Source organism: Macaca mulatta, chromosome 9 (genome assembly GCF_049350105.2).
Source record: "Macaca mulatta isolate MMU2019108-1 chromosome 9, T2T-MMU8v2.0, whole genome shotgun sequence".
Taxonomy (NCBI): domain Eukaryota; kingdom Metazoa; phylum Chordata; class Mammalia; order Primates; family Cercopithecidae; genus Macaca; species Macaca mulatta.
Window position 1 is genome coordinate 51,711,920 of NC_133414.1, and position 22,311 is coordinate 51,734,230.

At 44.7% G+C, this 22,311-nt stretch overlaps 1 long non-coding RNA gene across 1 annotated transcript; it reads right to left on the bottom strand.

Annotated features, from left to right (window-relative positions):
• Positions 1-390: 390 nt before the first annotated feature.
• On the bottom strand, positions 391-6,295 carry LOC114675831 (uncharacterized). Its single transcript, XR_003726680.2, has 2 exons — positions 4,476-6,295; positions 391-3,247 (listed from the first exon to the last, which is right to left on the bottom strand). It is a non-coding gene; the product is annotated as an uncharacterized LOC114675831 (long non-coding RNA).
• Positions 6,296-22,311: the final 16,016 nt, after the last annotated feature.

Sequence of the window (22,311 nt, forward strand, 5' to 3'; positions counted from 1 at the left end):
CATCCCACCCAGCCCAGCAGGCATGCACCTAGTGGGGGAGACAAAGCCACTGTAGGGTCAGGGCCCAGGAGTATAAAAGGCATATATTAGTATAAAAGGTCTATAGCCCTGGTTTGGGCAAGATGGGAAAGTGGGAACCAGGAGGCAGACACTAGCTCTTAAGGCCTAGTTAAGCTATCAACTGGCCACGTGTGCGCGGAAACATCTCATCACGTTTTAGGGCTTCCATTTCTTTCTTTGGACTGGTTAATTGGCAATGGCATGTCTGAGAAGCTGAAACTCACCTAAAAAATATAAAAATATTTTAATCTCACCTTAAAATCTATTAAATATTTTAAATCCTACCTAACATTGTTTTGTAACCAAGCGAGTTAGAGAGAAATGCCACACTTTGAGACAAATTAAGGAGTCCTTTATTAGCCGACGACCAAGAGACGGCTAACGCTCAAAATTCTCTCGGCCCCTAAGAAGGGGATAGATTTTCTTTTATACTTTGTTTTAGCGAGGGGAGGGGGATTCTAGCTGTAGCAATCTTACAGAAGTAAAACAGGCAAAAAAGTTAAAAAGGCAAATGGTTACAGGAAAACAAACAGTTCCAGGTGCAGTGGCTTAAAATCATCACAAGGTGATAGGTGTGGGGCTCTGCGTGTTATCTGCCGGACACAAACGCAGGGGCTTTATGGTACTATCTCCCGAGCCAATTCAGAGATAAGTGCAGAACAAAGAGGAAAAGGCCCCTTATAAAACCATCAGATATTGTGAGAACTCACTCACTATCATGAGAACGGCATGGGGGAACCACTCCTATGATCTAATCACCTCCCAGGAGGTCCCTCCCCCAACACATGTGGATTAAAACCAAGATGAGATCTGGGTGGGGACACAGAGCCAGATCATATCACAGAGCCAGAAGAGCTGAGCAGTGGGATCTTAGTAAATGTTCATTAAATCAAACCCTTGCACAAGGCTGGCTTCAGAGGTGCCACCTGTGCAGTGGCAAAGGTCCCACACTCAGAAGGGACCTGAACTTGGTTTAATGTTCTGCTATCACTGTCTTGAAATTCTTAACAATTTTTGGACAACGTATTCCACATTTTCAGTTCACACTGGGTCCCATAAATTATGTACCCAGTTTTGCCCCTGAAGCAAAGACATAGTTTGTTCATGAAGGGCCCTCCCTACTCCTCCCTGTCCATCCCACTCCAAGGTACCCTAAGTGAAGGGGAACACACAGCTAGGAGAAGCTGGTGTTTGATGATGATCTTGGAAGTCTCACCTGAGCATGGCTGGTGATGCACGTGTGCGGGTGGGAGAATTTGGCTGCTCTCTATTCTGGCAGCCTCCATCCCATGCACAAGGCCTGCACTTTGCCTCTCTGTCCCCCTGTGTCCCCCTACCTGACTCAGACCAGAAGTGTAGATGGGGGGTGGACACTGAGCCCCAGTGCTCCTGGGCCCAGCTGGAGTTCCCTGTTGACTGGGGAGACTTGGCCCCTCTGACTACTCCTACCCCATCCCCACTATGACAGGAGTTGGTGAAGGGACAGGGTGGGAGGCTTAATTAACAGCCAGGCCAGACAGCAGGCAGTGAGGCAAAGATCAGGCTACAGATCTGCTCTTCAGAGGAGGTATTCATGGACTGGCTTAGGCTGTGGCTTGTCTACTTTAGGAATATTCTTAACCCTTCCTGGGTCACTTGCCATCATCAGACTTCTCTCTTAGAGCACAGAGCACCAGACTGTTGCCCCTCCCTGTCCTCTCCTCCCCAGTCCCAGCCTTCCTCCCTGCAGCTGAGAAGGTTAGAGTTTTCTCAGGGATGGGGCAAGTTGACTTCTGCCAAGGAAAACTTCCAGGCCCCTGGGCCCCATTCTTTGTCCTGCCCTGTGCTTTCTCCCTCTTCACTTCATCACAGCTCTGGACTCAGCAAAGTGGCAGAAGGGGCCTCACCTCAGCCCTTCTTTTCATCTTATAAAACTGGAACATTAGACTCCCTCATCTGAGGGAAAACAACTAACCTGCATCCTGAGAATAAGATGGGAAGCTGCGGTCCTGGCTTCTAAACTCTGGTAGAGAAGGAGCCCCTGCTTGCCTGGCTTTGAGGCCCCATTAGGGGCAAGTTTCCAGCGGGGTGTCCCATACAGCACCCAGAGCCCCTCAATATCATGGGGTTCCCTCTGCCTGGTTTTTCCTCCACTCCACGTCCTTCCCAGAGTCTGGATTCTTGCAAAAGCCTAGGCCAGGATATAGGCATTACCTGTGTAAGGCCAAGGGGAGTCCCACTGTGGGCCAGGAGGGCTCACCATTAATAAATCTGAAATTCAAGCCAGACAAGGGGATAGATCTTGGCTCGGTGTCAGGGGTTTCTGTGTCATGTTGGGCTTGCCTAAGGTGGGAGGCCCAGGACATCTGGGCCTTGTGGTGCCTTCTGACAGAAGGAATTCGAGTTTGCCACCAAGAGCTAATAGGAAAGTTTGACTTGGTGATCCAGGCATAAGGCTGATGATGCCACACAAATGCCCAGGGGCCTGTGGTGCACCTGACACTGTCCTGGGCAATGAATGGGTAAAGAGGACCAATAATCAATAATCATTCTCTTCCTGAGAAAGGAAGCTCTATTGGGCTGGTTAACCAGGCATCTGGCCACAAGCCTGGGCCAGTGTTGATGGGCTCCAGCAAGTGAGTCATCCCAACTAATTCCCCCTCCTCCAGGTTATCACAATCAGCCCAGCTCCAGAAGTGAAAGAGCTGGCTGCAGATGGGGGTGAGGCCAGATGAAAATGCTTTCGCTCCCCTCAAGAGCTGCGGAGCAGACCCTTGCAAAGGGGTTCACCGAGCTGCAGTGTCTTCAGCCTCCAATCTAGTAAGAGCCTGATGGATTGATCAAGGTGTCCTGGGAAAGATTCTGAGTTCAAAGAGACAATCCCCTCCAGAAACTCCAGGAGAATTTTGTGTGTCATTTAAAGAGTAAGAAGCTGCTGGGTGTCTTGGCTCACACCTGTAATTGCTATGCTTTGGGAGCTCGAGACAGGAGGAGCACGTGAAGCCAGGAATTAGAGACCAGTCTGGGCAACATAGTGAGATGGCCCCTCTCCAAAAAAAGGCAAGAAGACCTCTCTCTTTACCCGTTTACTTGAAAGATGTGACTAGAAGACAGGAAGCTGGCTGTTGAGGGGGAGTCTCTTCATCAGGCAGAGGTAGGGGAGCTTCCTGAGGCAGAGGCGTGGACGGTATTTCTGGCTCTGCAGTTCCTGAAGAAATATTGGGGCACCCAGGCTAACCTTTGGCAAAACTACGAGCTGAACTCAGGAGTCCCTGATGCCAGCCTCTCCGATGGGGTCCCCTGCTTCCCTCCCCCATGTGTCTTGCTCTCTAGCTCCCTCCCCACCAACTTCCAGGCCAGGGGCCCCAGCTGGCTGGTGGAGGATGTCTTGCTCCTCAGCAGCTGGGATTTGTAAGTATTTACAGTAACATGTAACAGATTAGGAGCTGACAGGCCCAGTGAGTGGGCAGGCCCCTTCCCAGAGGTCAGCAGCTTCATTCCCCTTTCCCGCTACCATCCTGATTTGAGGGTGTACAGGATGACAAAGAGGGAGTAGTTCAACAAGGTATGGGGTGGCAGCCTCCCAGAACTCAAAGGATGCATTTGTCCATCTGTCCCCGGCTCAGTTTCCACACTCAGAGTCACTCACATTGCTCCACCCTTGCCACAGCTCACCTGTATGTCCACATGATCGAGGTCACACTGACCCCAAACACACACTCTCTCAACTCTCAACACTTCACCATCACACTCACATGTGTACACACGCTTTTGAAATTCCACAGCCACGTGGATGCACACAGGCTCACATCTTTGCACACACAGAGGCTCACACTCACAGACCCATTGGGGGCCCAGATCCTGGTCATTCCACAGGTCTTAATAAAGGTTCTGGGAGAGAAACTTGTTTCCTGTGGAAGGCAGAGGGGAGTGTGTTTGTGGGTGGGGCGGGGTGGGGAGGGAGAGTGTCAGAGTGCGTGTATGTTAGAGTGTGTGTGTGTGTGTGTGTGTGTGTGTGTGTGTGTGTGTGTGTAAGAGAGTATGTGTGTAAGGAGCAGGAGTGACTATGTCCTGAGTTTAGGGAGGGGGGAAGAGAAGGGAGAGATGGAGACAGGTGTGGACCAAGAGCCACTTAAGAGCTGAAATCCTGGAAGGAAGCGAAGCTGAGATAATGGCAAGGCAAAGAAATAAACGCCAACAAGGATCAAGCTAGAGGAGGGCATGGACTGGGGACAGAGCCCACCCTCATGAGAAGCTGTCACATTGCTGCTCTGAAGGCCTCTGACACCAGCGCCAACTCCAGCTGGAGCTTCCTCTCTCTGGATCTTGTCACTGTGACTTTGCTTTGCTACTTGGGCAGCTAGGAGCGGTGACAGGCAGGGAAGACGGTGCCCACAGCAGCTGGCCATGCCACTCCAGCCCGGCTACCAACCCACCTGTCATTGCCAATCTTATCACCTGCGGAGTCCCAGATGAAACCAGCAATTGGTCTGGCTGCCTTTGCCTCCTAGTGTCACAGTGAAGGCCAGGGGAGCAACCGGCCTTCCTCCACAAAAGATGGGCAGGTTTAATCAGACCTTGCCCAGGTCCCTGAAGACTACAGCTGAGTCTGGGGAGAACGGGCCGAGTCTCTGCTCCCAGGCACACAGGACCTATTTATTATAAGAAAGAAATAGGAACCAGCATGAGACAGGGGCTTGAGGAGGAGGTTGGAGAAGACACGTTTTTGGCATAAACTTTGGGTCCCTGTCTATGCTCACTGCGCCGGGCTGAGCCTGCCCCTGGCCGCTTCCACCGGCAGCATCTGGTGCTGCGCCTGGGACAGCCCCTGAATGGTGGCCGATCCTGCCTGGACGTCCCGGGCCGGTTCCTAACCCACGTCCGCCGTCCCCCGCCCCGGTGGGGAGAGGCTTGCGCTGCTCCTCGCCATGCTTGGCAGCGGCTGCTGCGGATCTCTGGGTCCAGGGTCGCACACGCCCCGCCAACCCTGGCCACTGCTTAGGAGGGGACGCCCGGGGCTGCAGTTCTAGGCCCCGCAGGCTGTGGCTAGGGAGACGGCTGAGGGCCTGGAGCCAAGAGAAGCAGCAGGTCCCAGGGCCGACTCCCGGGTCCGGGAACCAGCCGCCGCCGTCGGCCACTGTCGTGGGCGAGAACGCGGGCGCGGGGCGGTCGGGGATTCTGCTGGGCACCTCACGTGCACGCAGGGCCCAGCTTCACCACCGCAGCTGCAGCCGGGCCGCCTGGGGCCTGCGAGTTTCCCGGGCTGCGGCGCGGTACCGCCGCGAGGAATGAGGGCGCGGCCCCGGTGGGGAAGGGGCAGGTCTGCGGCTCCGGCCACTGGGGGCAGAGAAAAGACCCCGGCGCAGTCTGGGCGCCCAGCTCCGTTCCCGCCGCGGCTAGGAGACTCCCGGGAGCGCCAGCGGCTCGGGGCCCACAGAGTCCTGGAACTCAAGGGCGGCCTTGCGGCGCAGAAGCGGGGGCAGCCTGAGACCGCACTCGGCTAGGCAGCCACATTCCACCCACCACGCGGCCGCAGGACTCGGATTTCGCCGCTAGTTTTAAAATTGTACCCGCGTAGCCCGGAACGCTGGGAGGGGGAGTATTCTGCGCCCCTCCGGTTGCGGTCTCCGCCTTCAACCGACTTCCAGAGCTGCCTCTGCTCCCCGTAGGGGCGGGCACCGGCGTCCCACGAGGTCGCCGGTCCTCAGCCTCCGGCCCGCCTGCCTCGCTCCGGATGCGCGGGGGACCCCCGCTTCGCTGCGCTCCCCACTGGCGGCTGAGGCGCGCTGCAGGCGGGAGCTGCGGCTCCGAGATTCCGGGCGTCTCCGCCGTGCCAGCGATGGAGAAGCGCCGAGAGCTTCCAGGTCGCGGCTTCCGGAAATTCGGTTATTGAGCGGAGTTGGGGGTCAGGTTGCAAAAGGATAGCCCCCCTCCCCCAGGTTGTAATCACCACCCGGCCCGCCGCTTCCGCAGCCGCGAGTCTAGGGCGGAGCTGTTCGGTTGACAGAGCACAGAGCGGGTGGGGCACGGGCGAGCAGTTGCACAGCCTGGGAATCCGCCTCCAACCGGAGCCCAGGGGCCGGCCCCACCTTTCCCTGGGTCAACCCTCAGCCCCATTCCCTCGACCCTCAGCATCCTTCCAGGCCCAGTTCGCTTCAGAGGCGCGAGACCTGTAAGAAGGAAGAAGCGAGCTGAGCCTCAATCACCGTCCCCACCCCACTTTTGGGGCCGCTGAGCTGGAGAATTGAAGGGGGCCGGCGCCGAATTACAGCCGCTCCCTTCCCAGCCTCGCCCGGCTTTCCTTCTGTCCATGATGATTTTCTTATTGTCAGGCGACAGCCAGGCTTCCCGCGCTCCTGGGACGGGGCGGTTGGGACCACGCCTACGGTCGGGCCTGGCAGGGATGACCCCAGCCCCCTGGCTGGTGCAGCGGGAACAGCTGGTTCCTGCCGGGGCGGGGAAGCGTGGACAGCTTGGGCCCGGGCGCCTGAGAGGCACTCGGGGCCTCTAAGGCTTGGCCACTGTCATGGGTCGTGTGGTTGTCGCTTCCGCCCCCGCCACGCCGTCCTCCTTGGACGCCGATTCACTGGCAGATGTCGGGGACCTGGTGCCTTTGCAGGGGAGGCCCCCAGGAGCCTAAGGCGGGGACTTGAGACGCTTGGGGGCCAGGATGGGAATAACTAGCGGAAAATGTAACTGAACTCTCAATGCCAGTCTGTTGTAGAAGCTCCTGGGACAAGCAGTGGACAGTCCCCGCAGGAGGCTTCCCACGATGTCCTAGGCGGTTGCGGCGCCTCTTCGTGGGGAGCGTAGCCCGGAGCTGCGGGCAGGGCAGCGCTGGGGGTGGCCCGTCAGAGGCTGGGTCTGGGGACCCCAGACCAGGCCGGGACAGGAGGCGGGCTCAGGATTCTCGGGAGCATCCCCCTGAGCTGTCCTGGCGGGAGCAGCCACTGCAAACGCCGCGCTGGCCTCAAACACCGCGTCCTTTGAATGTTTTAATTAAGAATAATGAATAGAGAAGGGCTTGGAGGCTCACGACTGGATCCCAGTACTTGGTGAGGAGGGAGGATTGCTTGAGGCCAGAGGTTGGAGACCAGCCTGGGCAACACAGTCAGACTCCATGCCTACAAAACAAACGAAGGAAAACAAACAGAAAAGAACCAAAGTAGCCAGGCATGGTGGTGCAGGCCTGTGGTCCCAGCTCTTCCGGGAGGCTGAGGCAGGACGACTGCTTGTGACCGAACCACTGCACTCCAGCCTGGGCGACAGAGCAAGACCATGTCCCAAAAAATGTGTATGTCTGGGTGAATGTATAGATTTTACAACTATTTTGAAAGTGGCCTTTTTAACTTTAAACAGAGCATTCTGGAGGAGACGCCTGACCCAGAGCGCTTTCCCTGAAGTTCGGTGCCCGAAGTGCACCCTTCCCCTGGCTGGGGTCTATCCATTCTACCAAGCCCTGCCTTCTGCAGAGGTTGGCTCCATGGTGTCTCCCGCCGCGTCCCAACTGGAGAACAGTGTAAAGAATTGTCAAATAGAGGGAGCTGAAATTCAGAAGCACGCTTAAGCCAAGTCCTCAAAACTAGAAAGCATAAAGCAGGGTAGGCGTTTTGAAAGCTTAAGGACAAAACACCATGGGCATGGATGGCTGAATCCGGGGATCAGCATCATAATTTGTTGAGAAGGAGGCCGTGCTGTGCTGCCATTTATTAATGGGTTTAATCGGTTGGTCCACAGCCCTACTGGTGGCCTAACCAGTAGCCCAGGGCCTGGGAGGATTTGCAGGACTTGTCAGAATTTGACTGCAGTTCCTTCCACTTGGCATAAGGAGGCACCATCAGCCTGATTGGGAGGGTCATGTGGGATGGAGCCCGCCGAGGTGGCGGCACTGAGCTGACCATGCCACAGACCATAGAGTGGGAGCCTTTCCTGTCCCCTTTACCGCAACTAACATCAAAAGCGCTGGTATGGGCTGTCTGTCTGCGCTGGAACCCGAGTTTGTCTTTGTCTGCAATTAAGATTCTTCTGGGTTTATGTTGCCAGTTCATCATCCAGCCCTCTGGAATCAGGCCTCCCAAATTTAGCAGATGTTGGGGAGGACTCCAGGGAGTGGCTTATGAGGGCTGGCTGATGAAACTGCTCTTTCCTTTCTGTTCTGTGAGTGTGATGGTGTTTGAGATACATGGGGCTATGGTTCAGGAGCACTTCACATGTGCAAATATGGAGACAGCACTCACCTACACATTTAGGCTCAGAATATTGATTGAAATTAGCATTTATCACACACTGTGGCTGTAACTTTTGCAGTTTGAGGTAAAAAAGCAAAACTAGCAAGAATTTATTTTTCGTTTTCCACAATTTTACAAATAAAAGATTAATTCTTACCCTAGATGTAAGCAACCTCAGCACATTTTTTGCCTCATTAAGTGGAAAACTTTAGGCTTTTCAGTTACTGAAAGCATTTTCGTGTTTCTCTTTTGCATATCTGAATTGCGAGCATCACTACTCTTGCATACTGGGGCCATTACTTGAACACAAACACCGCAATACCGAGACAATCCATCTGATAACTTAGATGGCTGCAAGTGACTAATGAGCAGGAGGCAGCAAGTGTGGATCTGCTGAGCAAAGGGATATTCACATCCTGAACCCAATACAGCAAAATGGCGGGAGGTTGCATCACAATCCTCAGAACAACGCATGACTTAGAACTTATAAACTGTTTATTTCTGGAGTTTTATATGTAATATTTTTTGACTATGGGTGACTGAAAGTGAGGAAAGTGAAGCCACAAATAAGGGGATACTACTATATTATAAATATGCTTAAGGACTGAAATAATAATCATATTGAGTAAACACATGTGAAATCTCAGCAGAGATAACACTTAAAAAATAAAAATTCTAGTACTTAAAAATACAATATCTTACAGAAAAAATTTCATTAGACTGAGAAGAGGCAGGAGAATAATTCCCCAAATTAATTTTTAAAAAGTCAATCAATTTTAATTTCTTCAAGTGCCTTCTAGGATTTTAGGAAACCAGATTACTACTTAGAAAACTGGTAAATAAAATAGTAACTGATAAATAGAAAATGGTAAATAAAAGAAAAAAATCACATATTCTACCTTTGCTCTACAAGCAGTACGTAAGGGTAACCAAAGAGATAACGAAGAAAAACTATCTACAAAAGTTTTATATTTAATATATGAAAGAAGAATAATAGAATTAAAATGGCTCCATTTCTTGACCTCTAATTTAATCAGTTTTGCAAGTTATCATCCCTGCTGCTCTTGCTTTGGTTCAGCCAGGAGAACAGTCAATTAAGTATTATAGAAATAAACAGTTTAATGTAAGAATTAGTGCCTACATTCATGTGCATGTAAGCAAAAAAAAAAAAAAAAAAAAAAAAAAAATGAATGTTTGGCAGGTTTCCTTCAGAAAGTCAGAAACGCAATCACAAATGGCATCAGCTGACAACATTGATATAGGCGGGAAAGCAGCAGCTCATCAAAGAGTCGAGGCAACTTCTGTATTCAGCAGGATTATGAAGTACACGCTCGTGCGAGGTCTATCATGGGGCTACATCTGGATGCTAGAATTGCTGAGAAGAACCGTGTTAAAGGTTCTGAAAGTCTCAGTGCCTGGCTGCCAAAAATTGCTGACAGTGACTTCGGCTTCACTCTTATCTTTGGAACTGTGTGTGAATTTTCTTCATTTGCAAATTTTTTGAGGAATCATTTAGGGAAGAGGGTTCTAGAATATAGAGTTCCTAGTTTTAGAAAAGTGTAGTGGTTGCTGCCAAGTTGACAAAAGAATTCAAAACAGCTGCTAATATCACAAAAAGAAAGACAGCTAGAAATAATGTTTGGGTAGAAAAAATATAACGTCATCTATAAATTATTCTTGAAAAAATCTAAACGGTTCCTTAAACTTTTGTTTTTTTTTTGTAAAAACACTTATAAATGTAACAGAAGACATCCTAAAACTCTTCACTTAAATTTATAAAATATTTTTGAGAGAATTAAACTGAGAAGCAAATAAAGGTTGGTATATACCATGTTTGTGAATAAAAAAGATCAAGGCTCTTTGGATTCCAGTGTTCTTCAAATTGGTGTATATATTCTCTGCAACACCAATAAAAATTCCAAAATTTATTTTTATGAAATGACCAGCTGATGATAATATTTACATAAGAATGTGAAGGACCTAGCATAGACAAAGAATTCTAGAGAAAGGAAAACAAACCTGGAGGGTTTTTACTACTACAAGATTTACAATAAAAGTACAGTAATTCAGAGCGTGTGTTATTGACACAAGAATGAACATACAGATCAGTGGAACGGAATAGAAAGCCCAGACATAGATCCAGCCATAAACAATCAATTTAACAAAAACCAAGGCAAGAAGATAGAGAAATAGAAGTCTTTGCAGAAAATGGTGCTGGAACAACTGAATAAATACACTGAAACTGTGAATATAGACCTCTACCTTATCCCATAGACAAAAGCTAATTTGAGATCATTGTAGATGTAAACATAAAAACTAAAATTAGGCCAGGCGTGGTAACTTATGCGTGTAATCCCCGCACTTTGAGAGGCTAAGGTGGGAGGATCACTTAAGGTCAGGAGTTCAAGACCAGCCTGGGCAACATGGCAAAACCCTGTCTCTACTGAAAATAGAAAAATTAGCTGGGCATGGTGGCACGTGCCTGTATTCCCAGCTACTTAGGAGGCTGAGACAGGAGAATTGCTTAGACCCGGGAAACAGGTTGCAGTGAGCTGAGATCGTGCCACTGCACTCCAGCCTGGGCTACAGAGTGAGACTCTGTCTCAAAAGAAAGAAATCTACATGTTATTTCTAGAAGAAAATATAGGAGAACATCTTCATCAATTCTGGATAGTCAAAGACTTTTTAGGCAAGACTCAGAAAGCAATAACCATAACCACAGAAATTAAACTTTTGTTTCAAAAAGTTAAATTTAATTAACCATCAAAATTATAACATGCTCATCAAAGTTACTGCTAAGGAAATAAAAAGAGAAGTCATTAACTGGGATATATTCCTTATAGCACAGATATGTGACACAAGGTTTGTACCTGAAAGTTATGCAATGCATCTGTACATCTATAAAGACAATAACCTTTAAAACAATGAGCAAATTATTAGACACTTCACCAGAGAAGATATACAAATAAATATACAATAAATATTTGCAAAGCTGTTGAAACTCATTATTTGTGAGGAATACGAGTATATTATATTTATGAATAATATACTTTAATATATAGAATTAAAGCCATCATAATTTACCACTTCATGCCCTATCCACAAAAATGGCTGACTGTAAATATTGGCAAAACTACATGTTAATGAACATATGAGATAACTGGAACTTCAACACGTTTCTAGTTGGAAGGTAAAATTACCTAACCACTTTAGAAAATGATGTGGCAGGCCAGGCATGGTGGCTCACTGTAATCCCAGCACTTTGGGAGGCTGAGGCGGATGTATAATGAGGCATGCCACCACCCCCAGCTATCTTTTGTATTTTTAGTAGAGACGGGGTTTCACCATTTTGGCCAGGATGATCTCTATCTCTTGACCTCGTGATCCGCCCACCTCAGTCTCCCAAAGTGCTAGGATTACAGGTGTGAGCCAATGTGCCCAGTGTAGAGCTGTTTTCTTAAAGGTGCTTTGAGGGATTAGAAGCGGAAGAAAATTTCCAAGCATAAGTTTGTAAAATACGCAAGGTAATAAAAAACCCAGAATTGTCTAAGTTGTATACCTTTCATGTATATTTTGCTCTTTTAGTCTTACTTTATTTGTCCCTATCTGTAGACTATGGTGCCATCCAGGATTTTTTACATTTTGAGATGAAAGTGGCTTTTTTTTTTTTTTTTGGAGAGGGAGTCTTGCTCTGTTGCCCTGGCTGGAGTGCAGTGGCATGATCTCGGCTCACTGCAACCTCCACCTCCCAGGTTCAAGCGATTCCCCTGCCTCAGCCTCCCGAGTAGGTGGGACTACAAGCACATGCCACTTCGCCCAGCTAATTTTTTGTATTTTTAGTAGAGTTGAGGTTTCGCCATGTTAGCCAGGATGGTCTCGATCTCCTGACCTCATGCTCTGCCCGCCTCGGCCTCTCAAAGTGCTGGGATTACAGGCGTGAGCCACCATGCCTGACTCAAAAGTGGCATTATGTAAATTAAAAAATTATGTAAATGTTGCCCTTTAAGGCCCTGCCACCTCTTTGTGGCACTTAGCATTTGCACATTGAAATCCCCTGTAGTCAAACAGTATCAGATTCCATAGATCTCATAAGTCTGGTTTCCCTGTTTCCCAGGTCTTCATAGAGCTGTTTTATTGCCAAAGCTGAGATAATGAAAAATAAAAAACAAAAGTAAAAATATTTGGTTAGAAAATATTATTTGGAAAGAACAAATAACATTACATTTTTGCCCCACAAGCTGATGATGCATTACATGAGACCAGAGAAGGATTTTAGGAAATTGTAGTTTCTAGCCTAAAGAAAGATAATTTGAAAATTGTGCTTTGCTTATTTCTTTTTGTTACATTATTTGAGAATAAATGTTTGTGTTTTATTCCTAATGCATTGTGGTGGGTACAGTCAATACTGTAGGGTCTAAATTATAACAAAATACAAATAGGCTAACAAATCCATGAAAAAATCATAATAATGCAGCAATGTTGCATTCACTAAGTAACCATTTATGAGATCAAGATTTTACTCTTTCATTATAGATAATGGGAATGCAGCATTGTCAGTGGAGATGTATTCCTGTAAGAAATACAAGACATAGAATAAAATGTCTTTGTAGAACTTCTGATATATTTGATTTTAATTATAGTCACCCATAGTTTTAATCAAGATAAAATAGATGGCAGAATATTATTTAGATTATTTAGCTTTGTCAACACAAATATAAAAGGAAAACTAATTCTCATAATTTTCCTATTTGCTCCATTATATTCGAACATTGGACAATGTTTGATACTCTGTGTCATACTCATTTTTAAATTTTATTTAAAACTTTTAAAACTATTAAGTTATTAAATTGGTTTATAAAATATCTCAACACCATAGCAATTTATTAAATGTATCTCATGTTTCAAAATCCTTACTTTAGAAATACATCAAAATTATTTAAAATCTAACTTAATAATATGTTTCCCAAAATATGCCAGCACAAAGTAATGAATGGTTGACTCTGTAGTGAACCTAACAATGAATGATTAAATTACAAAAATTTTATCCCTAACTAGTGTCTTCAAAAGGGGCAATTTCAGTAAAAATTTTAAGTTCAAAAAATATCTTTAAAAATACAATGAAGACATGAAGCTTGAAACTTCTAAGTTAAAAAAATTGTAGAGACAACTTTTTCAGACCAGAATATATAATTGTTTTTTTTTTTTTCATTTTTATTCTCTCACAATCATAGAGAATCAGGCCAATAATAAAGTTAGAAGTTATTCAAGAATGTCAGATCTGCTTGAAATTTTTATAAGGTAGATATAAACAAATAAAATCTTTGTTTTTGTAAAAGGGGTTACAAAGGTTTTCTTTAGACCAGGAACCCTTTTCCTTTTTTATTTTTTTTCTTCTTCTTTTTTAGATGGAGGTTTGCTCTTGTTGTCAGGCTGGAGTGCAGCAGTGGCAGGATCTAGGCTCACTGCAACCTCCGCCTTCTGGTTTCAAGCCATTCTCCTGCCTCAGCCTCCTGAGTAGCTGGCATTACAGGTGTCCACCACCACACCCCGCTAATTTTTGTATTTTTAGTAGAGACAGAGTTTCACCATGTTGGCCAGGCTGGTCTTGAACTCCCGACCTCGTGATCCACCTGACTTGGCCTCCCAAAGTGTTGGGATTACAGGCGTGAGCCACTGCACCAGCCACTGGGAACCATTTTCTATATATGTTCCAAATAAATGATATTAAATGCTCAATCACTATTTCTTCAATAACAAGCCAGCACTAGTGTCAAGTGTTGGAAATAAAAACATTAAAATTATTTCAATTATTCATCTTGAAATAAAATTTAAAGAGCTATCTTTTTTGTTGTGGTGATTCTTCATCAGGTATGCATGGATGATAGGGCATAAATGTCCAATGTAAAACATTCCAGACTAAAGACGGGGTCCTCATCACACAGTCGTGAAATATTAGGCTCACAGACACTTCGAAGGATGAGAAAAGTGGAATTTATTAAGCAAAAAGGATAAAGGGGAACCAGGGACCCTCAGCAGTGTGAGAGTCATGCTAGCATCGGCTTCCTGCCTCACAGATTGAATTCCAGGTTCCACCCAGGAAGGAAAGGGGCCAGGCTCCCCACTATAAACACAGCGAACTTCCCAGAGCTCCACCCCAGTGCACACTTCTCCCATTGTGCAGGCCAGTTGGAGGTTCTCTGATGACCCCTTTATACTCAGTTGCCTCATTCCTCCCTCTAAAGAAGCACATCTAACTGCCATTAGAATAAGGATACTGCTTTCATCTGTCAGGGGCAGTTTTGGGAAAACAGCACTCAGAGTCCCCTCAGAGGCCTATCTAAGGGTCCCTGGGAGAAGGGGCCATTGTCCAAGGCTCCAGCTGCATGTACATCCAAAGTTTGATGGCTGAAGGTGAGAAAAGACATAGCACGTTATTAGAAAACATGTATCAAAACAAAATGAGCCAAGCACAGTGACTCACACCTGTAATCCCAGCACTTTGGGAGGCTGCAGCAGGTGGATCATGAGGTCAAGAGATTGAGACCATCCTGGCCAACATGGTGAAAACAAACAAAACAAAACAAGAGGAGGGGTAAGGACAGTTCAAAAGTCCCTTTTACCAGTTTGCACAGGGAGAGGGAGGCTAAAAGCTCAACTGGTAAAGAACTTGACCCTTTGGCCAGCATGTTGGGCTTCTGGTTCCCTTCACCTAAGCCCAGGCCTAAGCCAACCAGTTTAAGGTTTGGGAAATTAACTTTTCTCAGTTTGGAGGATGCAACTGAGGAAAACGTTCCACAGTATGGAGACACAATTACCTATCTGTGAAGAGGACAGAGGAGGAGAAAGGAAAAGATGTTTTTTCAAAGGAGTCCTAGGGGTTCAGGATACATTTGAAAGGGGTATAGACTGAAGATTAATGGCTACGCATCTAGAAAGAGGGGAGCAGGCACACCTGGTTCCCTTCTTTTCCTAGTAGATATGCCCAGGGTACATGAGGGAGAGAAGGAAGAATGTCCTCTTTCCCTCTTCCGTCCTTGCATCCCTGAGTCCTTGCAATCTTGGCAGGTGCCGCTCATAAGTGCCAAAGCAGCTTGCACTCATGAAGCAGGGAGGGCCTAGAGAATAAGAATTATCCACTCTCATGCATGTCTCTATCCCACTTACTCTCAGTAGCCTTGGAGTTCCCTAGACTGCATTTATGCCAAGGATACTACTCACCCATAAAAAGGAACAAAATAATGGCATTCATAGCAACATGGATGAAACTGGAGACCATTATCCTAAGTGAAGTAACTGAGGAATAGAAAACCAAACATCATGTGCTCTCATTCATAAGTGGGAGCTAAGCTATGAGGATGCAAAGGCATAAGAATGATACAATAGACTTTGGGGACTTGGGGGAAAGGGTAGGAGGTGGGTGAGGGATAAAAGACTACATATTGGGTAGTGCACACTGCTCAGGTGATGGGTGCACCAAAATCTCAGAAATCACCACTAAAGAACATATCCATGTAACCAAATACTACCTGTTCACCAAAAATCTATTTAAATAAAAAACAAAAATAAAAAAAGAAAAAAAATTAAGTCTCAAATAGGAAAAAAAAAAAAGGTCTTATGAATCTATAACACATACTTCTGTCAGCGTAGCTAATAGGTTTATGTATTTATGTGTTGTGTACACAATGTTTCCCTACTATAAATAGATAGCTCTAATTAATTTGTTTAAAGAAAAATACAAGTACATAAATCAACCATTATATCATAAAAAAGACTAGTCAAATGCTTTTTCAAGTTCATGTGACTTAAGTAAAATCTTTTATAAATAAGGTGGCTTTCAAATTATTGACAAAATAATATTAGAAATGTAAGAATTATTAGCATTTTTTTAAAGATGGAGTTTCATTCTTGTTGCCCAGACTGGAGTGCAATGGTGCAATCTCAGCTCACCACAACCTCCGCTTCCCAGGTTCAAGTGATTCTCCTGCCTCAGCCTCCCAAGTAGCTGGGATTACACGCATGTGCCACCACGCCCAGCTAATTTTGTAATTTCAGCAGAGACGGGGTTTCTCCATGTTAGTCAGTCTGGTCTCGAACTCCCGACCTCAGGTGATCTGCCCGCCTTGGCCTCCCAAAGCGCTGGGATTATAGGTGTGAGTCACTGTGCCCGGTCTGTTTGTATGTGTTGATCAAGTGATTTCATGCTTATTCCTGCAGAATATTATAAGATTTGTCATAAGGGTTATAAAACTATAAAACCCAGCCCAAGACAGAATGATCTTTGCTTGTGTAATTTTTGATAAGACATGGAATATGTTGGTTTAATGAAAACAGCTAAATTCTGAGTTATTAGTAAAAATACTCTTATATTTAGCCTTAAGAAAATTACTTAAATAAACACCTGAAATTCACAGCTATAAAAATAGTTAACAGGGAATTTACCTTAAATAATGACTATCACAGTTTTCATAAATAATCTAGGTAAAATATTAAATAATTTTGTAAATGTAATGGAATAAATACTTGTAAACAGACATGTCATATGATTGGGAATCTAAGGTTATTAATAGATATTAAGTAGCTGAGTAATTTCCAACTTAAAAAATATAGGAAAACATTTTTAAATGTTATTAAAAGGTAAATATTTTTGTCTAATTCAAAGCTTCTATAAAAATTATGTATAAAATGATGTAAAAGGAACCAAGAAATAAGAGATGTAAAGAAAGTTTAAGATATAAACAGGTATTTTTGATAAAGAAGGTAAAAAAAGCAATTTTATGTAAGAAGGAATTTTGTGTGGTAAATTTTTTGCCCTAAAATAAAATGACTGGGTTGTCCAAGAAAGAGAAATATTAGGTGAAACACAAAGTCTAAGTATAGTTGGAATCAACTATGTAAACTGTAATCAGATTAGTTAATAGGAACTTTTTTTTTTTTTTTTTTTTTTTTTTTTTTTTTTTTAGAAAACAGAGTTGTATAATTTAGTTGGGTATGATTAAGAAGAAAATTACAAAACTTTCTAGAGTTGGGTCTTTGATATTAACAAAATTACAAATAATTGATTAAAATAAGATTTTAAAATATGTAAAATGTTTTATTTAATATATTTATTTATTTTTGAGACAGAGTCTCACTCTGTCACCCTGGAGTGCAATGGCGCGATCTTGGCTCACTGCAACCTTTGCTTCCTGGGTTCCAGCGATTCCATCTATATTTCTGAGCTACTGTCCATAAATCATAGGCTTCCATAACCCCCTTGGCTCAAGTTTAATAATCTGATAAAACTACTCACAGAACTTAGCAGAGAAATTTTACCTGTGTTTACCAGGTTATTATATAGGATACAACTCAGAAAAACCAAATTGAAAAAAACTGTACAGGAAAAAAAAATGATAGGACATCACTTTACTTTGTGAAAAGGAAAGATGTGGTGGGTAGTAAATATTGGTAAATGGCCACGATTAAGAACTCTCCATCCTTTGTGTTTTGCAGGAACAGCTTACTGCAAATAAATACCCTTTTTATTATGACTTTAGATGATGCTTCCTCTTTTAGATATCACAGATGCACAAACTCTAAATTCTCATTTTTCTCTCATAAACAAATAATTTTATCTTTGCTGTTCAGAACAAAATACTTGTTAAACAAAAAAAAAAGAATGCTTGTGATTTTTGCACATTAATTTTGTATCCTGAGACTTTGCTGAAGTTGCTTATCAACTTAAGGAGATTTTGGGCTGAGATGATGGGGTTTTCTAAATATACAATCATGTCATCTGCAAACAGGGACAATTTGACTTCTTCTTTTCCTAAGTGAATACCCTTGATTTCTTTCTCTTGCCTGATGGCCCTAGCCAGAACTTCCAACACTACGTTGAATAGGAGTGGTGAGAGAGGGCATCCCTGTCTTGTGCCAGTTTTCAAAGGGAATTTTTCCAGTTTTTGCCCATTCAGTATGATATTGGCTGTGGGTTTGTCATAAATAGCTCTTATTATTTTGAGGTACGTTCCATCAATACCGAGTTTATTGAGCGTTTTTAGCATGAAGGGCTGTTGAATTTTGTCAAAGGCCTTTTCTGCATCTATTGAGATAATCATGTGGTTCTTGTCTTTGGTTCTGTTTATATGCTGGATTATGTTTATTGATTTGCGAATGTTGAACCAGCCTTGCATCCCAGGGATGAAGCCCACTTGATCATGGTGGATAAGCTTTTCGATGTGCTGCTGAATCCGGTTTGCCAGTATTTTATTGAGGATTTTTGCATCGATGTTCATCAGGGATATTGTTCTAAAATTCTCTTTTTTGTGTGTGTCTCTGCCAGGCTTTGGTATCAGGATGATGTTGGCCTCATAAAATGAGTTAGGGAGGATTCCCTCTTTTTCTATTGATTGGAATAGTTTCAGAAGGAATGGTACCAACTCCTCCTTGTACCTCTGGTAGAATTCAGCTGTGAATCCATCTGGTCCTGGACTTTTTTGGTTGGTAGGCTATTAATTATTGCCTCAATTTCAGAGCCTGCTATTGGTCTATTCAGGGATTCAACTTCTTCCTGGTTTAGTCTTGGAAGAGTGTAAGTGTCCAGGAAATTATCCATTTCTTCTAGATTTTCTAGTTTATTTGCGTAGAGGTGTTTATAGTATTCTCTGATGGTAGTTTGTATTTCTGTGGGGTCGGTGGTGATATCCCCTTTATCATTTTTTTTTTTGAGTCTATTTGATTCTTCTCTCTTTTCTTCTTTATTAGTCTTGCTAGCGGTCTGTCAATTTTGTTGATCTTTTCAAAAAACCAACTCCTGGATTCATTGATTTTTTTGGAGGGTTTTTTGTGTCTCTATCTCCTTCAGTTCTGCTCTGATCTTAGTTATTTCTTGCCTTCTGCTAGCTTTCGAATGTGTTTGCTCTTGCTTCTCTAGTTCTTTTAATTGTGATGTTAGGGTGTCAATTTTAGATCTTTCCAGCTTTCTCTTGTGGGCATTTAGTGCTCTAAATTTCCCTCTACACACTGCTTTAAATGTGTCCCAGAGATTCTGGTATGTTGTATCTTTGTTCTCATTGGTTTCAAAGAACATCTTTATTTCTGCCTTCGTTTCGTTATGTACCCAGTAGTCATTCAGGAGCAGGTTTTTCAGTTTCCATGTAGTTGAGCGGTTTTGATTGAGTTTCTTAGTCCTGAGTTCTAATTTGATTGCACTGTGGTCTGAGAGCCAGTTTGTTATAATTTCTGTTCTTGTACATTTGCTGAGGAGTGCTTTACTTCCAATTATGTGGTCAATTTTGGAATAAGTGCGATGTGGTGCTGAGAAGAATGTATATTCTGTTGATTTGGGGTGGAGAGTTCTATAGATGTCTATTAGGTCTGCTTGCTGCAGAGATGAGTTCAATTCCTGGATATCATTATTTACTTTCTGTCTCGTTGATCTGTCTAATGTTGACAGTGCAGTGTTGAAGTCTCCCATTATTATTGTATGGGAGTCCAAGTCTCTTTGTAAGTCTCTAAGGACTTGCTTTATGAATCTGGGTGCTCCTGTATTGTGTGCATATATATTTAGGATAGTTAGCTCTTCCTATTGAATTGATCCCTTTACCATTATGTAATGGCCTTCTTTGTCTCTTTTGATCTTTGATGGTTTAAAGTCTATTTTATCAGAGACTAGTATTGCAACCCCTGCTTTTTTTTGTTCTCTATTTGCGTGGTAAATCTTCCTCCATCCCTTTATTTTGAGCCTATATATGTCTCTGCATGTGAGATGGGGCTCCTGAATACAGCAGACTGAGGGGTCTTGACTCTTTATCTAGTTTGCCAGTCTGTGTCTTTTAATTGGAGCATTTAGTCCATTTATATTTAAGGTTAATATTGTTATGTGTGAACTTGATCCTGCCATTATGATATTAACTGGTTATTTTGCTCGTTAGTTGATGCAGTTTCTTCCTAGCCTCGATGGTCTTTACATTTTGGCATGTTTCTGCAATGGCTGGTACCAATTGTTCCTTTCCATGTTTAGTGCTTCCTTCAGGGTCCCTTGTAAGGCAGGCCTAGTGGTGACAAAATCTCTAAGCATCTGCTTATCTGTAAAGGATTTTATTTCTCCTTCACTTATGAAACTTAGTTTGGCTGGATATGAAATTATAGGTTTAAAATTCTTTTCTTTAAGAATGTTGAATATTGGCCCCCACTCTCTTCTGGCTTGGAGAGTTTCTGCCGAGATATCTGCTATTAGTCTCATGGGCTTCCCTTTGTGGGTAACCTGACCTTTCTCTCTGGCTGCCCTTAAGATTTTTTCCTTCATTTCAACTTTGGTGAATCTGACAATTATGTGTCTTGGAGTTGCTCTTCTCGAGGAGTATCTTTGTGGCGTTCTCTGTATTTCCTGGATTTGAGTGTTGGCCTGCCCTACTAGGTTGGGGAAGTTCTCTTGGATGATATCCTGCAGAGTGTTTTCCAACTTGGTTCCATTTTCCCCCTCACTTTCAGGCACCCCAATCAGATGTGGATTTGGTCTTTTTACATAATCCCATACTTCTTGCAGGCTTTGTTCATTTCTTTTTCTTCTTTTTTCCTTTGGTTTCTCTTCTCGCTTCATTTCGTTCATTTGATCCACAATTGCTGATACTCTTTCTTCCAGTTGATCGAGTCAGTTACTGAAGCTTGTGCATTTGTCACGTATTTCTCGTGTCATGGTTTTCATCCCTTTCATTTCGTTTATGACCTTCTCTGCATTAATTACTCTAGCCATCAATTCTTCCACTTTTTTTTCAAGATTTTTAGTTTCTTTGCGCTGGGTACATAATTCCTCCTTTAGCTCTGAGAAGTTTGATGGACTGAAGCCTTCTTCTCTCATCTCGTCAAAGTCATTCTCTGTCAAGCTTTGATCCATTGTTGGCGATGAGCTGCGCTCCTTTGCCGGGGGAGATGCGCTCTTATTTTTCGAATTTCCAGCTTTTCTGCCCTACTTTTTCCCCATCTTTTTGGTTTTATCTGCCTCTGGTCTTTGATGATGATGGTGACGTACTGATGGGGTTTTGGTGTAGGTGTCCTTCCTGTTTGATAGTTTTCCTTCTAACAGTCAGGACCCTCAGCTGTAGGTCTGTTGGAGATTGCTTGAGGTCCACTCCAGACCCTGTTTGCCTGGGTGTCAGCAGTCGAGGCTGCAGAAGACAGAATATTGCTGAACAGGGAGTGTACCTGTCTGATTCTTGCTTTGGAGGCTTTCTCTCAGGGGTGTACTCCACCCTGTGAGGTGTGGGGTGTCAGACTGCACCTAGTGGGGGATGTCACCCAGTTAGGCTACTCAGGGGTCAGGGACCCACTTGAGCAGGCAGTCTGTCCCTTCTCAGATCTCAACCTCCGTGTTGGGAGATCCACTGCTCTCTTCAAAGCTGTCAGACAGAGTCATCTGCATCTGCAGAGGTTTCTGCTGTTTTTGTTGTTGTTTACTGTGCCCTATCCCCAGAGGTGGAGTCTACAGAGACAGGCAGGTTTCCTTGAGCTTCTGTGAGCTCCACCCAGTTCGAGCTTCCCAGCGGCTTAATGTACCTACTTAAGCCTCAGCAATGGCGGGCGCCCCTCCCCCAGCCTCGCTGCTGCCTTGCCGCGAGATCGCAGACTGCTGTGCTAGCAATGAGGGAGGCTCCTTGAGCGTGGGACCCTCCCGGCCAGGTGTGGGATATAATCTCCTGGTGTGCCTGTTTGCTTAAAGCGCAGTATTGGGGTGGGAGTTACCCGATTTTCCAGGTGTTGTGTGTCTCAGTTCCCCTGGCTAGGAAAAGGGATTCCCTTTCCCCTTGCGCTTCCCAAGTGAGGCGATACCTCGCCCTGCTTCAGCTCTCGCTGGTCGGGCTGCAGCAGCTGACCAGCACCTATTGTCCGGCACTCCCTAGTGAGATGAACCCAGTACCTCAGTTGAAAATGCAGAAATCACCGGTCTTCTGTGTCACTCGCGCTGGAGGTTGGAGACTGGAGCTGTTCCTATTCGGCCATCTTGCTCCGCCCCCCCCCCGCAAAAAAAGTTTTTAAACTCTCAAGTTGTTTCTCTGTGTTTTACTGATAT